Below are 6,305 nucleotides of genomic sequence, written 5' to 3'. Positions count from 1 at the left end.
GAAGTGTTCCAAAGCAGTGGTTTGGCTCTTAACACCTCAAACCGAACACACAGAATTGTAAGATTAAAAAAACAAACAAACAAACAAAAAACAAAAAAAACCAAAAAAAACACCCAAAAATGAACATAATTTATTCTGTGTTTTATGCTGAGGCATAACAGCAGGTACCTGTTACACAGAGGCGGGATTTGAGCCAAGTAGACTCTGAAGAGAGCACAGAGCAGTCCATGGGACACAGCTGTGAGGAAAGCTCTGTGGCAAGCTCTGCTCTGGCAGCACTAATCCACTGCTCCTCATGCTGCCTCTGTGATTCTTACCGCTCATTCCAGTCAAAGAGGACTTGGGGAAGTGCTGCCCCAAGGATGAAAACAACAGACACCTTGTGAATGGTGTTTCCATCTGGTGTGCTCAGTGCATGGGACACGTTGCTTCCCTGTTTCCCCCAAGGGCTGTGCTGGAGGCACTCGGAGCCCACCCAACAAGCAAGAGAACATAACTTGGTTCCAATGTTGTCCCCACTTCTGGGTGGAGCCTGGTTTGAGGCATGCTAAGGTTGTGGAGCAGGAGCTGCAGCCCCCCAGCCTGGTCTGGGAACTTGCTGGTGTATCTACACAGCACATGAGCACCTCCATATCTCCTGCTTGGACACTTGTCCACCCCAGTTCTGTCCTGAGCCTGTGAGCACAATGCCATCTGGTGAGATGTGGCTGCAGCCCAAACAAGCCTCACCTCTTCACTCACAAGCCCCTTTGGATGGGGAAACCTAAACCTGAGCCTAAATGCCAGCACACCTCTGAGACATAATTTCATCAGGAGAAGCAACAATAGGCCTGGAATTTCACTAGAAGTAGCTCATTTGTACCAGTCTTCTTGCTCAGGTATCAGCCAGAGACTGGATTCACTGTCGTGCCAAACTGAGCTGACTCCTAATCCAGCCTTTATCCACTGCAGCTAGGCCTGAAATTGAATCCTTTGGAACCTGAAGCCCAGGATATGAAGAGTCCTTGAACAGACCCAAAGGGACCCCAAAACATTGGATTTCACATGCCATTGGATTTGTAACACTGTATCAGCTGCCTGGAGAACTGCTCTCACAAAGGATTCCCTTGCTGAGGAAGGTTTTGGGGTCCCCAGGGAACCCCTTTTGGCTCTTGCCCAGATAGAAACTGGCATGGAGGGAAATGTCATTCTTGAATAATGTGACTTCTTTACAAAGTTTAGGGCCTGCTCCAGAAGCCCTCTGGTCGAGTCATGAGACATTCTGTGCATGGCAACACACGGCTGTGAGAAGCCATGGCCCTGGCAGCCACCAAAACATCTATCTCACAAAGCATCCCCTGAGCACAAACACCCACCTTGGGCTCTCAGCTGCAGCCTGACACCAGGCCTTGTGGGCAGGCAATGATGATCAGGAATCAAGGGGGTAATTCCTAGTTTATGGGACCTGGAGAGGCTACATAAAGCAGGATTTTACCTTTCAAAGTAGGGATTTTAATGCATTACCTAAATATACACGTGTCCAGATGCATAGAGGGGCGGGTTGTTTCTCCCTTGTGTTAGGGACAGCACACCCCACCTCCCACCCCCAACACAACCCTACAGAAGAAAGAAACACAAATGTAACCAATTCCTGTCTTTCCTGCCCACACAGATCACAGGGATGACTTTAGAATCAGTACTGCAGATAACTAAATGAGGCTGTCAGCAGTATGGGCATCTCCACACGCTGCAGCCCCACATCACAGTGCAGATGGAGCCAGTGCAGGAACTGTTCAGGTAAATACAGGGTTCTAGAACTGTCTGAGGTGCCCTCAATCACCCCTCTAGCCAGGGCCAGCAAGACAAGACCCACATCCTTCTGTGTGGGCCAGGTGGGATGCGCTTAGGGAACCACATCAGACCATGCCTCTCTGCAGACCCTAATGGGAATTCCTGGGTAGATACCTCTATTTGACTCTCAGTCCATTAGTGACAGTGAACAAAATCCTGTTTCTCAACTCAGCTGCACAGCAACAGCTTTTCTTCTTCTTTTTTTTTCTTTATCTTTTCCTTCCCCCACAAATCATGTATTCAGTCAGACAGCTGCCATGAAGACTCCTCACTCCACTCATGTCAGTACTGCACTGAACTCCGTCCTAGCTCATTTGTGGTCACTCAGCTGTTCTGTGGTATTCCTGCTTTTTCTCCTTATCATGCACCATAACTACTCTACAGCAAACACATGGTTCTTTTTCCTGTGAGTTAAGGCTACAAGTAGGGATTGTGGTCCTCCCTTTTGGAGGGTTAGAATTTTCAGTTCTGTTGAGCAGATACGGTGTTAGATATGGTCCACTATCCTCCAGCTGAGGAGGAAAATGCACTGAAAGGTGGCAGAAGGCATATTTAATGAGAAATGAAATATGAGAAAATTAAATTAAAAAAAAGAAAACGTACAATGTTATCTTCTGTTGTCAATGGAACAGCACTTTTTATTATGTCTGCATGCAATGGGAATATTAATTCTGATATGTAGAAGTGCAAATTAAACTGCTGATTTAGATTATCATATTTCAAAAATAGTAACTTCACAGGCTTTTTTTTTCATTCCATGTAAAACCTCTGTGAGTTATAAGCCTTTTTTGTCAACTATATCTTACAAGTGAGAGGTTTATATTCCTGCTGTTATATTAAAGGAGGCATTTTGCTGCTAGGAGAGTTTAGCATTTTATTCAGCTGTGGTAACTTTCCCTTGTACTCTAGCACGAAGCACAATTAAGACAGAAATGTTCAGTAGCTTTATTATGCCCTTGTGTGAGGAGCTAATCTTTTTATCCCCCACTTCATTTTTCAGGGACTCCCAAAAGGTTTTGCAAACTCTATACATTTGTCTAGCACACTCTGTAGTGGCATAAACAAAGAATACATGGACTTCAATAGGGGGTTTGGCTTTTATATCTGCAGTAATCCCACTTTCTCTTACTGGAAGTTTCAAGAGTATTGGAATCTCACAGTTAGTATTCTAGGTTTGTGGGTAAATTTTGTTCACATTAATTTGGGCTATTTGTTACTTTGGTGGATTAGCAAGGGAACAGAGGACCGGAATTTTAAAAGAAATATATTTATTATTTAAATAAAAATTTTCTGTACACAGAACAACACACAGGTTCATTTCCTGAACTACCAGTGGGGGACAATCTCTGATGAATGCCATTCAATAAAAATGAAAAAACTTTTTTTTTTTTTTTTCCTATAGGAAACCAGCAAACATTCCTGAGGAAGTAATTCCATTAGTAACTTTTCAAGCACTGGAGTTTTGGTCTAGCCTGGCATTCTATGGGCACATACCATGTGCATTTGTTGCCCTGGGTTCTGCTGTCTGGCTGCCCCCTCTAATATCTTGCAAATCTATTTGCCAATTTTGATTGAATTTGCTAGAGTAACTGAAGACTCAGTGATACAAGCAAATGAGGTGAGGACATCTGGCTCATTTCCAAGCCTTGGATGGACAATGGCTATGGACCCAGGGAACATCTGTTGTTACTTTCCCAGGATTATCCTCTGACATCTGGGGCTGGACGTTCAAAGGTATCTCAAGCAACAGCTGCTTCCTTTGTGTCTTGTAATCTTACCTACAAAACCAAGGCAAATCTTGTCCTAGTTTGCTTTTGTGATACATAATTAAAGTAGAAAAAGAGACCCTCTGAATAACCTAAGTGAAAGCTGCAACATGAACAGTTATCCCTTACTAGACTTTAATAAAGTTACTCTCCTCAGAGGTTATCCAGCACACTTTGTCTTTTGTCTCTCTATTCCTTAGGCCTCGATTACATTGTGATAAATTATCCTGAGTAAAGGAAAGTGTGAATCAGACAGTCTGATAGTTTCTCATTTTCTGCCTTACCTCTTGAGCATTGCCAAGTAAACTGCCACAGAGACCAGCACATAAACATCCCTTCCCCAAGACAGTCTTGTAGGAAGAAGCTAAGGAACTGAAACATCCACAGCAACAGGCTTCACCTGGAGCTGTAATTTATAATGACGGACACACAAAACATTTTCTCAATGATGCACATGAGAGGAAAGTGCTTGGTCTGATCTTGTGTGTGTCAGCAAGCAGAAGCATTTCACAGCTTCTGCCCTGCACCAAGCTCTGCAGCTTCCTGGCCATCCCAGGGGATGGAGATGGTCACCTTGTGGCTCTCAGAGACAGGAGACTTCGGGCTGGGCACACAGTGACTTGATAGCACTTCTAGTCCCAGTGTCTTCCTAAGGCTGCCTTAAAATTTTCCTTCAAAAACACCAAAATCGAGCAATTTAATGGTACTACTAAATGTCACTGTCAACTACAGCACTGGCTGCACTTGTCATAGAAACTCTTGGTCCCTGTTATTTTTTTTCTATGATCTTCTTGTGATGATTGAATGTTATAATTTCCAGGATTCCCACAGGCGATCATTAAAATGCTGGCAAGTTGCTATTGATGATTGGTTTCCACTGCAAAAGTAGAGTATTTCTCAGCAGATAAGTACACATTTTTTGCCTTGAACACTGAAAGAAATGTACACTTAATTTCTTTCCCACTGGCTGTTTATATTTCAATACACAAGGATAATTTATACAGGAAAATATAACATTCATGATTGCATACAGCATTTACAAAAGCAGTCAGGCTCTTCCAATTTGAAAAGAAAAAATTATGTAGGAGATGGGGGACTATCTCTATGTTGATTTTGACTTCTGAGTCATCAAGTTAGGAGAAGGCCCTGTGGCAAAAGTGTTCACCCTATAGAGAGGGTGAAAATAAGCTGAACATGAACACAAACTGGAAAGGAGACAGCATCTCTTACACGGCCCTTCCTCTCTCCATGCTAAACATTGAGTACCCAGAAAAATTCATGGTGAAGTGCAACCCCTTCCAAAAAAGCACCTGGTAAAAAAACCACAAATATGTTTTATGTGGGGATGTAAAAGTGCCTCCTGCTCTGAGAGGGGGCTGTGTCTGAGGAGAGCATGGTCTGGCTTGTGCTTTCAGTGGCAGCATTACAGAGTCCCTTTGTTCAGCTCTGCCCAAGACCTCAGCAGTCACAAGGAGAGCAGCACACAAGCTGGAACTGGGTTAGGATGTGTCACCCTGTGGCATCACCTTAGCAGACACGGGCAACCCACACGTGCCTCAGAGCTCCGTGGAAGGTGAGAAAATGCACCCCAAAAGCGAGCAGTGATATTGGACAACTGAAATCCTTGCTGATGTCTAATGCCATGCACAGGTCCTGGGAATAATCACTGGGAAAACAGCTTTCTCTGCTGGAAGAAGAAGCTTTATTACACTGAAGAAAAGAAGAGCTAGGAGAACAGAATGCCCAGCTGTCCAGTTTGGCCATTTGGATGGTGTGTCTCAGTCTCTTCCTGCTGTGCCCCTTCCAGCACCGGTGGAGAGCACCAGAGTCTTCCAGAAGTGTCTCCTGCTCCCTTCACTGCCTGTACAGAGTGCATGGCTTCCTTCTCTAGGTGCTCAAATAAAACCCTGCTTCAGTGCAATGGATGAAAGCCACAGTCTCACCTTCTGCTTCACTGTCAAACTTCCTCCACCAAAATTTCACTCTGCAAGGCTACGGCAATCAGGGAGTCACACCACCATGAGGTCAGGGCTTTTTCCTTATTGAACCTTGCTGCAGGGAAAAGCACAGAGAGTGTAAGAGCCAACCTGTGGCTGTGTTTTTGTGTGTGTGCAGGTCCAGCATGCAAAGTTACCCATCAAACACCATCATTTTCTTTACCTAGGCTGACCCAGTGTGGACCCATTTTCTTAATGCAGAATGCGTAGCAGTGGGAGTTATATTGGTGATGAACTGTGCAAACCTGGCAGCTGAAGGCAGAATTGTTCCTTCTGAGCTGGAGCAGGCACTTTGTCAGCTCCCTGCTGATGACTAATGCAGCAGGTAACCTTTTCTTTCTTGCAGGGCCTTCCTGAGTGGACTCAAAGCACACATCAATCTTTATTAATGCCGGCACTCCTCCCGCAGAGGTGCTCTCCCTCAAACCCACTTTTTCTGGTGCAGAAACAAGGGCTTGCCAGCAGATTATCCATACCTCTAATTACAGCTGAGATGCCAGATGGTCACCTGCTGATGGGAAGGCGACCTAGCAGGTCTAAGAAACAGACCTCTGCCAGGGTGAAACAAGACATAAATGAGCCAGCAGCCGAGGTGATACATGTGGGAGTTTGCAAAGAGCTCTATCAGCTGCATTGATGGGGAAGCAGGGAAATTGCATGAAGAACGAACCAAATAGTTACCACTCTCTAGTGATTTCTGAATAAATATTTT

This window comes from Pseudopodoces humilis, chromosome 2, assembly GCF_049639895.1.
Source record: "Pseudopodoces humilis isolate 2021_Gansu_Grassland_sample_001 chromosome 2, ASM4963989v1, whole genome shotgun sequence".
NCBI classification, from domain to species: domain Eukaryota; kingdom Metazoa; phylum Chordata; class Aves; order Passeriformes; family Paridae; genus Pseudopodoces; species Pseudopodoces humilis.
The sequence above is the reverse complement of the archived record's forward strand: the minus strand, read 5'-3'. Positions refer to the sequence as shown.